The sequence below is a fragment of the Pelobates fuscus genome, chromosome 5 (assembly GCF_036172605.1).
Source record: "Pelobates fuscus isolate aPelFus1 chromosome 5, aPelFus1.pri, whole genome shotgun sequence".
NCBI classification, from domain to species: Eukaryota; Metazoa; Chordata; class Amphibia; order Anura; family Pelobatidae; genus Pelobates; species Pelobates fuscus.
In genome coordinates, this window is record NC_086321.1 from 4,451,905 (window position 1) to 4,464,568 (window position 12,664).

Consider the following 12,664-nt stretch of genomic DNA (forward strand, 5'->3'; position numbering starts at 1 on the left):
CCGTCTTTTATTAATTGATGGGTGAATTTCAGCCCCTTATCATGCCACCCTTTGATGTTGATATGCGGAATTAATAATTCAAAGGATCTAATCAACATGAATGGGAGTATTCCATCATTTGGGTTAGCAATTTTCATGTATTTGTCCCATTCTTTCAGTGTTAGAGATGTTGTGGAACACATATGTGGGAATTTTCGCCTGAATCATTTGTTTATCCCTGCTATAGTGGCGATTTCAAACCCCTCGGTGTGAGCCGCTTCTATCTGTACCCATTGTGGAGGTGAGGAATGGGGCCGAAAGGCTGTCACAAGGGGGGTGATGAGTGCTGCCCTGTAATAATGCTCTATGTTCGGGATACCCATACCTCCTTTCTGTTTGGGTTGATATAACGTGGATGCTGCCACTCTAGGTCGTTTATTGGCCCAGATGAACTTACCAAGGACACTTTGGATTTCTTTTAGATAAGTGGCTGGAAGAGGCATGGGGATAGTTCTAAACAGGTATTGCAGTTTGGGTAGTATCAGCATTTTTACTGCGGCTATTCTACCTGTCCATGATACATATTTATTTTTCCAGTTCATTAATTGGTGTTTAATCGTATGGAACAGAGGGAGATGGTTGGCCTTAAATAATTTCTGTGTGAGTTTCGGAAACTTTATTCCAAGGAATGTTAAGTGGTCTTGCCTCCACTCAAAGTGAAATGAATGTTGAAGGTTGTTTTCTAAGTCAGCTGAAGTGTGGAAGCACATGGCTTGGGTCTTTGTAACGTTCAATTTATAGTACGAACATGCGCTATAAGTTCCTAATAGTTTGTGGAAGGCTGGCAGTGACACCCTTGGGTTGGTTAGTGATAGCATTATGTCGTCTGCGAATGCAGTAATTTTATATTCCTCATCTCCTTTTGAGATACCTGTTATTTGTTTATCCTCCCTTATTGCTTGTAATAACGGTTCCAACGCCAGGATATATAAAATTGGGGATAGCGGACAGCCTTGTCGCGTGCCGTTTGTTATCTGGAATGGCTGTGACGCAAATCCGCCGTTTGTTACTCTAGCTGAGGGAACGGAGTATAGTGCTGATATTAGATTGAGCAATTTATTCGGGAATTGGAATTTGTTCAGTACTGCCTTGAGGAAGTCCCAGTGCAACCTGTCAAACGCTTTTTCTGCGTCTAGTGACAGGTGCACACAAGGACCCCTCTCTTGTTGTTTGGAGTATAGTAGGTCATAAAGTTTTCGTGTACCATCTGCCCCTTGCCTTCCGCTAACAAAGCCTACTTGGTCATTCCTGATGATCTTAGGGATCACAGATGCCATTCGATTGGCAAAGAGTTTAGCCAAGATTTTTGTGTCTGTGTTGAGTAACGATATGGGGCGGAGGTTCTGTGGCTTGTTTGGTGGCTTTCCTGGTTTGGGCAGAGTCACGATGTTTGCCATCAGCATGTCCTGTGGCATGATTCCTGTGGCAAGTATCTGGTTGAACGCTTCCACCAAATGTGGGCTTAGGGTAGCGCTAAATTTTTTATAATAGGAGTTGGTGAGGCCGTCCGGCCCCGGCGATTTGCCGTGTGGTAGTGATTTAATAACCTGTTGAATTTCAGTTATGGTTATCGTTTCATTTAATGTGTGTTGTTGTTCTGGGGATAGTGTGGGTAACTTTATCCGCGATAAGAAGTTTTGTATCTCTATATCATTTGGTTGATGTGTTAGGGGGTCCTGTTTCAAATTGTATAGGGAGGTATAGAACTCTGCCATTTCCGCTAGGATTTCTTGCGGGTGGTATGTCTTACTCCCTGCTTTAGTGTGCATGTATGCTATTTTAGAGTGGGATTGCTTTTGTCTGAGCAGGGATGCTAATGCTTTCCCAGCTTTGTTTCCCTGCGTATATGGCTTAGTTTTAGTTTGTGGAGGGCATGAGCTGTGTCCTCCACTAGTATTTCGTTGATTAATTTGGTAGTTTTATCAATTTCCAGCAGATTGTCTGGTGAGGGCGTTACAATTTGGGTGGACTGTTTCTCCTGTAATGATTTTAATAAGTCTCGGTATTTGGAGTCTCTAGCTTTTTTGAGGTAGGCCGCTCTACTGATGAGCGAACCCCTAATTACTGCTTTGTGCGCCTGCCATGTAGTTATGGGTGTGAGCTCTGGGAGCGAATTGTTATGGAAGTACTCCTGAAGTTCTTTATTGAGTTGTAGACCGAACTTTTCATTTTGTATTAGTGCATCGTTCAGTCTCCAAGGGGCCCTACCTCTGTGGTCTATAGTGGACTGAAGTGTTATGGAGGATGGGGCGTGGTCGGACCATATTATGTCCCCTATCCCGCTGTGCTTGACCTTTTGCAGTATGGCATTGGTAACTAGGATCATGTCAATTCTGGAAAATGACTTGTGTACCTGGGAAAAGTATGTGTATCCTTTTTCGGTGGGGTGTTGTATTCTCCACACATCATAAAGGTTGTGGTCTGACGTTAACTTAGAGATTGCTTTACATTGTTTTAGTAGATACTTGGCCCTGGGTGCATTAGGGTTTAGCGATGTGTCAGCAAGCGGATGCATGACATGGTTAATGTCTCCACACAATATTGTTGATGCCCTTTGTGGGGGTGGGATTTTATTAAGGACCTTAAGTAAGAAGTTTCTTTGGTTTGAGTTGGGGCTGTATACTCCTACCAGTGTATATGTGGTCGTATTGATAATGCAATGTATTATAATATACCTGCCGTGTGTATCTTTCTTAATTTGTAACAGTTCAAAGGTGAGTGACTTATGAAAAAGAAAGGATACCCCCCGTGATTTAGAGGAATGTGTTGCGTGGTATTGGGACGGGTAGTCTTTCTGACCGAATTCCGGGACCCTGTTATGCTTGAAATGTGTTTCTTGCACACACATTACGTCTATGAGATCTTGTTTCATGGATTTAAGAAGCAACCTCCTTTTGTGCGGCGTGTTAAGTCCCCTTGCATTAAGTGTCTGAATTTTCATACTAAGTGGGGTATATCATGAGGGCGCTTGTGCCGTATAACATCTGGACTCGGGTATGGTCACTGGTTTTGGGGTTTTGTTTTATTGCATATATGCGTGGCCCCCTGTGGTGCGGAGCTCGTGGCCTCCAACATGGCATGAGGTTTTGTGTTTCTCTTTGGTTAAACAGTGTCTGTTTCTTTTGGTGGGTTGTTAGGGTAGTTGGTGGGAAACAAGGCTTTTCCCAGTTGCAATGTATCGATTTCGGCCAACTGGGCCATTTTAGAACTGTAGGAAGGGTTGTAACTGAGGAAAGGGTGAGGGTGGGATATATACAAAACTCCCCTAGGGGAGGCTGGGTACTGATATGTAGTACCATGGGGTAAGGAACTGGTGGTTCCAGTTAGTGGCTTTGGGTCTATCTATGCGTTTGTTAGGGCGTTGAGGAAGAGCCTCTATATGACATCATTGTCCCTTCATCTCGTAGGGCCTGGTGCCAGTGATAGGTAATACTGGGGATCTATATTGGGCTCTAGTGGTCTTCACAACCTTATTCCGTCTGAGGGTTATACCAGTCTATTCACATCATAAGCATACATATCATATTTGCTGGAAAATCATATTTTGTACCTTGTGTATATATATACACTCCTATCTATGCCCTGGTGTCTCTTATTCTGTGTGAAACTTAAGTCCCCTTACATTCCAGCGCCTTATTTGTCAGCTAAGTTTCCCGCCATTGTTTAGCTATCTACACATTTTGTTCATTAGAAATTTCATCCCCACCGTGGGGATAACTGGAGATATTTTGTCAGATTGCTCTTCTATCATAGCATGTGACTTTGGGGTGCAAGTATAATGATAGCCTATCTGCCTGTAGTCACTGTGGTGCTAATGTTAACCTATTATGAAGCACATGTTATCTATCTTTTTACATTAACATATATCAGTGCAGAGAGGGAACTTATGGAACAAAATTATGAAACATTTAGAGCATCAAAGTTTACAACTAAACAGTGGGTATTAAAGTCCCGGAAGATTTGAAACATAGTGCTGTCTGGCTGTAGAAATTAGTATTATGCAGAATACTTGCGGATTAGATCTCTCCTCGCCGCGGTGAAGCAGGCTTCCACTCCAGCGGCAGTCGGTCTGTCGGGTTTGCCGTGGGCCCCGGTAAGTGCTCTGTCAGTCCCCATGCTCGTAGTTTGCGGAGGCCCTCTTCTGGTGAGGCGAAGCTGTGTAAAGTTCCTCCCTTGGTGACCAGCATCTTCGTCGGGTATCCCCAACGAAAGCGTAATCCTTGCGCCCTCAGTATGTCCGCGACCTGGGAGAAGTCTTTCCGTCTGCGTAGGGTGGAGGCTGATATGTCCGCAAATATCTTGATGTCCGGATAGTCCTCCGGCGGCGTTCCATTGTTGCGGCTGGCTTTCAAAATTAATTCTTTAATATGAAAGTAATGTGCACGTAATAGCACATCTCTCGGTGCTGTGTCTGGCAGGAACTTCGGTCTGGGTAAGCGATGAATTCTGTCTATTAACATCATGTCGGCCGGTATATCCGGCGCGTAGGCCTTGAACAGGCCTCTTGCGTATGCTTGTAGATTTTCTGGTGTTATATTCTCGGGGACTCCTCGTAGGCGCAAATTGTTCCTACGTGCCCTGTCTTCAAGGTCTGTGAGTTTGACCTCTGTTGCCTCCAGCTTTTTTTCCAATTTCTCTACATGGGAGGCCAAATCATTGTGAGCTGTGGCAAAGGTCTCCATTTTGGATTCCACATGTGAAGTGCGTTTCCCCAGTTCTTGGACATCTTTTCTCAAGGAGTCCACTGAGTGTTGCCAGTTCGTAATTAATTTCTGTGATTGTTCTTCCAGCGCTGCTTGCAAGAAAGTTTTAGTTATTTTATCCTGGTCCAGGGCGTTCTCTGTGTGTCCCTGTGCCTCGAGGCCGTCTTTGCTGGCGTCGCCATCTTGCATCGATGTTCGTCGGGTGTCCGGCTCTGTGTAGTTTTTACCACCAAAAAAATTCATTTTTTCGGCTTTGCCGGCATTCTTCTTGGTCTTCTGCTGTGCCATACTAATATTTTATGTTGGTTTCGTGCCCTATATTGTCGGATGCTTGCGGATTAACGACCCTGCTTGCCGGAGCTCGGATCTATGCGTCCATTACTCTCGGCAGTTGGCCACGCCCCCAGTATAATTGTTTTTTAAAGATTATTTTTAGTTCATTTAGATTATTGTGACCCTGTCACTTATTAGATGGATGGGGGTAGGTTGGGTCTTGGCTAATTTTGATGAATTTTATATAACTTACTTTACTTTGCCTTTCAGTCCCAGAGAGGAGCACTGACCATCACGCTGCTCCCTGACTGTGGCAGTGAAGGTGTTAATTAGACTGCAGTAGCCGGCCTAGTGATACCATACGCCTGGTCTCAGTTGGTATAGCCTTGCACTGACCATCACGCTGCTCCCTGACTGTGGCAGTGAAGGTGTTAATTAGACTGCAGTAGCCGGCCTAGTGATACCATACGCCTGGTCTCAGTTGGTATAGCCTTGCACTGACCATCACATTGCTCCCTGACTGTGGCAGTGAAGGTGTTAATTAGACTGCAGTAGCCGGCCTAGTGATGCCATACGCCTGGTCTCAGTTGGTATAGCCTTGCACTGACCATCACGGTGCTCCCTGACTGTGGCAGTGAAGGTGTTAATTAGACTGCAGTAGCCGGCCTAGTGATACCATACGCCTGGTCTCAGTTGGTATAGCCTTGCACTGACCATCACGGTGCTCCCTGACTGTGGCAGTGAAGGTGTTAATTAGACTGCAGTAGCCGGCCTAGTGATACCATACACCTGGTCTCAGTTGGTATAGCCTTGCACTGACCATCACGGTGCTCCCTGACTGTGGCAGTGAAGGTGTTAATTAGACTGCAGTAGCCGGCCTAGTGATACCATACGCCTGGTCTCAGTTGGTATAGCCTTGCACTGACCATCACGCTGCTCCCTGACTGTGGCAGTGAAGGTGTTAATTAGACTGCAGTAGCCGGCCTAGTGATACCATACACCTGGTCTCAGTTGGTATAGCCTTGCACTGACCATCACGGTGCTCCCTGACTGTGGCAGTGAAGGTGTTAATTAGACTGCAGTAGCCGGCCTAGTGATACCATACGCCTGGTCTCAGTTGGTATAGCCTTGCACTGACCATCACGTTGCTCCCTGACTGTGGCAGTGAAGGTGTTAATTAGACTGCAGTAGCCGGCCTAGTGATGCCATACGCCTGGTCTCAGTTGGTATAGCCTTGCACTGACCATCACGCTGCTCCCTGACTGTGGCAGTGAAGGTGTTAATTAGACTGCAGTAGCCGGCCTAGTGATGCCATACGCCTGGTCTCAGTTGGTATAGCCTTGCACTGACCATCACGCTGCTCCCTGACTGTGGCAGTGAAGGTGTTAATTAGACTGCAGTAGCCGGCCTAGTGATACCATACGCCTGGTCTCAGTCGGTATAGCCTTGCACTGACCATCACGTTGCTCCCTGACTGTGGCAGTGAAGGTGTTAATTAGACTGCAGTAGCCGGCCTAGTGATACCATACGCCTGGTCTCAGTTGGTATAGCCTTGCACTGACCATCACGTTGCTCCCTGACTGTGGCAGTAAAGGTGTTAATTAGACTGCAGTAGCCGGCCTAGTGATGCCATACGCCTGGTCTCAGTTGGTATAGCCTTGCACTGACCATCACGCTGCTCCCTGACTGTGGCAGTGAAGGTGTTAATTAGACTGCAGTAGCCGGCCTAGTGATGCCATACGCCTGGTCTCAGTTGGTATAGCCTTGCACTGACCATCACGCTGCTCCCTGACTGTGGCAGTGAAGGTGTTAATTAGACTGCAGTAGCCGGCCTAGTGATACCATACGCCTGGTCTCAGTCGGTATAGCCTTGCACTGACCATCACGCTGCTCCCTGACTGTGGCAGTAAAGGTGTTAATTAGACTGCAGTAGCCGGCCTAGTGATACCATACGCCTGGTCTCAGTTGGTATAGCCTTGCACTGACCATCACGTTGCTCCCTGACTGTGGCAGTAAAGGTGTTAATTAGACTGCAGTAGCCGGCCTAGTGATGCCATACGCCTGGTCTCAGTTGGTATAGCCTTGCACTGACCATCACGCTGCTCCCTGACTGTGGCAGTGAAGGTGTTAATTAGACTGCAGTAGCCGGCCTAGTGATACCATACGCCTGGTCTCAGTTGGTATAGCCTTGCACTGACCATCACGCTGCTCCCTGACTGTGGCAGTGAAGGTGTTAATTAGACTGCAGTAGCCGGCCTAGTGATACCATACACCTGGTCTCAGTTGGTATAGCCTTGCACTGACCATCACGGTGCTCCCTGACTGTGGCAGTGAAGGTGTTAATTAGACTGCAGTAGCCGGCCTAGTGATACCATACGCCTGGTCTCAGTTGGTATAGCCTTGCACTGACCATCACGTTGCTCCCTGACTGTGGCAGTGAAGGTGTTAATTAGACTGCAGTAGCCGGCCTAGTGATGCCATACGCCTGGTCTCAGTTGGTATAGCCTTGCACTGACCATCACGCTGCTCCCTGACTGTGGCAGTGAAGGTGTTAATTAGACTGCAGTAGCCGGCCTAGTGATGCCATACGCCTGGTCTCAGTTGGTATAGCCTTGCACTGACCATCACGCTGCTCCCTGACTGTGGCAGTGAAGGTGTTAATTAGACTGCAGTAGCCGGCCTAGTGATACCATACGCCTGGTCTCAGTCGGTATAGCCTTGCACTGACCATCACGTTGCTCCCTGACTGTGGCAGTGAAGGTGTTAATTAGACTGCAGTAGCCGGCCTAGTGATGCCATACGCCTGGTCTCAGTTGGTATAGCCTTGCACTGACCATCACGTTGCTCCCTGACTGTGGCAGTGAAGGTGTTAATTAGACTGCAGTAGCCGGCCTAGTGATACCATACGCCTGGTCTCAGTCGGTATAGCCTTGCACTGACCATCACGTTGCTCCCTGACTGTGGCAGTGAAGGTGTTAATTAGACTGCAGTAGCCGGCCTAGTGATACCATACGCCTGGTCTCAGTTGGTATAGCCTTGCACTGACCATCACGCTGCTCCCTGACTGTGGCAGTGAAGGTGTTAATTAGACTGCAGTAGCCGGCCTAGTGATGCCATACGCCTGGTCTCAGTTGGTATAGCCTTGCACTGACCATCACGGTGCTCCCTGACTGTGGCAGTGAAGGTGTTAATTAGACTGCAGTAGCCGGCCTAGTGATACCATACGCCTGGTCTCAGTTGGTATAGCCTTGCACTGACCATCACGGTGCTCCCTGACTGTGGCAGTGAAGGTGTTAATTAGACTGCAGTAGCCGGCCTAGTGATACCATACGCCTGGTCTCAGTTGGTATAGCCTTGCACTGACCATCACGTTGCTCCCTGACTGTGGCAGTGAAGGTGTTAATTAGACTGCAGTAGCCGGCCTAGTGATACCATACGCCTGGTCTCAGTTGGTATAGCCTTGCACTGACCATCACGTTGCTCCCTGACTGTGGCAGTGAAGGTGTTAATTAGACTGCAGTAGTCGGCCTAGTGATGCCATACGCCTGGTCTCAGTTGGTATAGCCTTGCACTGACCATCACGCTGCTCCCTGACTGTGGCAGTGAAGGTGTTAATTAGACTGCAGTAGCCGGCCTTGTGATGCCATACGCCTGGTCTCAGTTGGTATAGCCTTGCACTGACCATCACGTTGCTCCCTGACTGTGGCAGTGAAGGTGTTAATTAGACTGCAGTAGCCGGCCTAGTGATGCCATACGCCTGGTCTCAGTTGGTATAGCCTTGCACTGACCATCACGGTGCTCCCTGACTGTGGCAGTGAAGGTGTTAATTAGACTGCAGTAGCCGGCCTAGTGATACCATACGCCTGGTCTCAGTTGGTATAGCCTTGCACTGACCATCACGTTGCTCCCTGACTGTGGCAGTGAAGGTGTTAATTAGACTGCAGTAGCCGGCCTAGTGATACCATACGCCTGGTCTCAGTTGGTATAGCCTTGCACTGACCATCACGCTGCTCCCTGACTGTGGCAGTGAAGGTGTTAATTAGACTGCAGTAGCCGGCCTAGTGATACCATACGCCTGGTCTCAGTCGGTATAGCCTTGCACTGACCATCACGCTGCTCCCTGACTGTGGCAGTGAAGGTGTTAATTAGACTGCAGTAGCCGGCCTAGTGATACCATACGCCTGGTCTCAGTTGGTATAGCCTTGCACTGACCATCACGGTGCTCCCTGACTGTGGCAGTGAAGGTGTTAATTAGACTGCAGTAGCCGGCCTAGTGATACCATACGCCTGGTCTCAGTTGGTATAGCCTTGCACTGACCATCACGTTGCTCCCTGACTGTGGCAGTGAAGGTGTTAATTAGACTGCAGTAGCCGGCCTAGTGATGCCATACGCCTGGTCTCAGTTGGTATAGCCTTGCACTGACCATCACGGTGCTCCCTGACTGTGGCAGTGAAGGTGTTAATTAGACTGCAGTAGCCGGCCTAGTGATACCATATGCCTGGTCTCAGTTGGTATAGCCTTGCACTGACCATCACGCTGCTCCCTGACTGTGGCAGTGAAGGTGTTAATTAGACTGCAGTAGCCGGCCTAGTGATACCATACGCCTGGTCTCAGTTGGTATAGCCTTGCACTGACCATCACGCTGCTCCCTGACTGTGGCAGTGAAGGTGTTAATTAGACTGCAGTAGCTGGCCTAGTGATACCATACGCCTGGTCTCAGTTGGTATAGCCTTGCACTGACCATCACGGTGCTCCCTGACTGTGGCAGTGAAGGTGTTAATTAGACTGCAGTAGCCGGCCTAGTGATACCATACGCCTGGTCTCAGTTGGTATAGCCTTGCACTGACCATCACGGTGCTCCCTGACTGTGGCAGTGAAGGTGTTAATTAGACTGCAGTAGCCGGCCTAGTGATACCATACGCCTGGTCTCAGTTGGTATAGCCTTGCACTGACCATCACATTGCTCCCTGACTGTGGCAGTGAAGGTGTTAATTAGACTGCAGTAGCCGGCCTAGTGATACCATACGCCTGGTCTCAGTTGGTATAGCCTTGCACTGACCATCACGCTGCTCCCTGACTGTGGCAGTGAAGGTGTTAATTAGACTGCAGTAGCCGGCCTAGTGATACCATACGCCTGGTCTCAGTTGGTATAGCCTTGCACTGACCATCACGTTGCTCCCTGACTGTGGCAGTGAAGGTGTTAATTAGACTGCAGTAGCCGGCCTAGTGATACCATACGCCTGGTCTCAGTTGGTATAGCCTTGCACTGACCATCACGTTGCTCCCTGACTGTGGCAGTGAAGGTGTTAATTAGACTGCAGTAGCCGGCCTAGTGATGCCATACGCCTGGTCTCAGTTGGTATAGCCTTGCACTGACCATCACGCTGCTCCCTGACTGTGGCAGTGAAGGTGTTAATTAGACTGCAGTAGCCGGCCTAGTGATACCATACGCCTGGTCTCAGTTGGTATAGCCTTGCACTGACCATCACGGTGCTCCCTGACTGTGGCAGTGAAGGTGTTAATTAGACTGCAGTAGCCGGCCTAGTGATACCATACGCCTGGTCTCAGTCGGTATAGCCTTGCACTGACCATCACATTGCTCCCTGACTGTGGCAGTGAAGGTGTTAATTAGACTGCAGTAGCCGGCCTAGTGATACCATACGCCTGGTCTCAGTTGGTATAGCCTTGCACTGACCATCACATTGCTCCCTGACTGTGGCAGTGAAGGTGTTAATTAGACTGCAGTAGCCGGCCTAGTGATACCATACGCCTGGTCTCAGTTGGTATAGCCTTGCACTGACCATCACGCTGCTCCCTGACTGTGGCAGTGAAGGTGTTAATTAGACTGCAGTAGCCGGCCTAGTGATGCCATACGCCTGGTCTCAGTTGGTATAGCCTTGCACTGACCATCACGGTGCTCCCTGACTGTGGCAGTGAAGGTGTTAATTAGACTGCAGTAGCCGGCCTAGTGATGCCATACGCCTGGTCTCAGTCGGTATAGCCTTTACACCATTGCTATTTAAAGCCCTTGTAAGAGCAATGATCTTGGTTACGATGGAGTGTCCGCGCCTCTGTCAGAAATCTTTACTAAATAGCGTCACAGTAAATTGACACTCGTTAGTAAATATTCATTTTGGCGTAACTTACAAAGTCATTTAAAAGCCAGCTTAGAGAATTTAGCTGTAAGTTGGTAAACGAATACTTACCTTCAAGTTGTGCTTCTATTGACATCCACCAGCGGGAGGAGCTAGCAGAACCCAATTAGACCAGGAAATAGCTCCACCAATCAGGAGCCTCTCATTATAGTCTATCCCATAACCACCTATCGAGCAGATGTTTATGAGGTAAGTAGGCTGCACACAAGATCTAATGAGAGGAGCCGTATATCGGACCTGGTCAGCCTATCGTTCGAAGGATCTGTGAACCATTATTATTATTATTATTATTATTATTATTATTATTATTATTTGAAAGTATTAATTATGTCACTGTTTATTGTTTGATATTAGGAACAAGTCAGATGTCACAGGAAAATGTACAGAATTTAGTGCTCGTGTGAAGATGAGAAATTGCTCTGAAATGAGTCGTTGGATCTGTGAGAAATCACCGATAAAGAGTTAAAATTATCTCCGCTGGATTATCGATTATTAACTAAAACTGGACGTCTTCTACTAAATGCTGCCGAAAACCCACCCCCTTCCAATCCTTCTACCCCTCTGTATGACGGAAACCAATCGGCTTCATTAATCACTAATTGTATGTTTTTTTTCCTCAATAAAGCAAAGTGATTTTATTGATGACATTCTGACAGTGTTCTTATATTATAGGACTCTCTCTCCAAATACTGATACCCCACTAACCCAGGCGTTGACGTCCTCCTCACCTCTCTTCTTCTACATTTTGTATAACTCCATGGCCTATGTTAGCACGCTATAAATGGAAATTACCATAGTTTTATTCAGAAATAAAAGACTATAAACCACCTCAGATCGGTGGAAGACCCTTCAAGAATGTTTAAGATTTTTTTTTTACCTGTTTTACCCCTCAAAATTAAATGTTGTATTCTTCATAATTCCATGTGTTTTGGAGGTTAACCACGTGTTAACGTCTTCATTGTCAAGCGATGTCAAAACCCGACCACCAGAAAGCAGTTATTTTAATGCTCTGAAAGTGTGAATGTAGTATTGGTTTCATTATGCGTTTATAGCGTATTATTAAATAGAAACAAAAACACAAGTAAGCACATTCATTCACCTGCCACTATACAGTATGTGCATGCGTTTACATTGACACAGTCAGGGTCATTCACTGGTATGAGAATTGTCAGTGAATTTCAAATTAAAGGCCAAAGTAGCCGAACTCCTTAAAACTGAAATTCCCTTTCGATTTCTGATAGTTTTCACTTTAGTGACTACATGGAAAAACACGTACATTCACACAAATGCTGCCACACAAAAAAACACGCATTTGTACTATAGACAGTTGTAAGAAAAAGTATGTGAACCCTTTGGAATGATATGGATTTCTGCACAAATTGGTCATAAAATGTGATCTGATCATCATCTAAGTCGCAACAATAGACAATCACAGTCTGCTTAAACTAATAACACACACAGAATGAAATGTTGCCATGTTTTTATTGAACACA

General features: G+C 47.1%; 1 long non-coding RNA gene across 1 annotated transcript in view; it reads left to right on the plus strand.

Annotated features, from left to right (window-relative positions):
* LOC134612344 (uncharacterized) overlaps nucleotides 1-11,809 on the plus strand; it is a 50,245-nt gene extending 38,436 nt beyond the window's left edge. Inside the window, exon 3 of the long non-coding RNA XR_010090924.1 lies at nucleotides 11,526-11,809. This is a non-coding gene — a long non-coding RNA (uncharacterized LOC134612344). The remainder of the gene's footprint in view (nucleotides 1-11,525) is intronic.
* The last annotated feature ends 855 nt before the right edge of the window (nucleotides 11,810-12,664 follow it).